The sequence below is a fragment of the Artemia franciscana genome, unplaced genomic scaffold, assembly GCF_032884065.1.
Source record: "Artemia franciscana unplaced genomic scaffold, ASM3288406v1 Scaffold_1808, whole genome shotgun sequence".
Classification (NCBI taxonomy): Eukaryota; Metazoa; Arthropoda; class Branchiopoda; order Anostraca; family Artemiidae; genus Artemia; species Artemia franciscana.
The window spans coordinates 59,549-59,812 of NW_027062966.1; positions in this window are offsets into that span (position 1 = coordinate 59,549).

Consider the following 264-nt stretch of genomic DNA (forward strand, 5'->3'; position numbering starts at 1 on the left):
CATATGACGTCTGAATTATTTCACACTAATACAAAAGAAGAAAAAAACTAAAAAAGGTAAAAACTACAAAAAAAACTAAAAAGAAAAAAACTAAAAAAGCTAAAAAACTAAAAAAAAACTAAAAAAAGGTAAAAATCTAATAACTAAAAAAAAACTGAAAAAAATAAAAAAAGGCAAAAACTACAAAAAAAATAAAAACTAATAAAAAAATAAAAAAGCTAAAAAACTAAAAAAAATAAAAAAAACTAAAAAGGTAAAAAACTA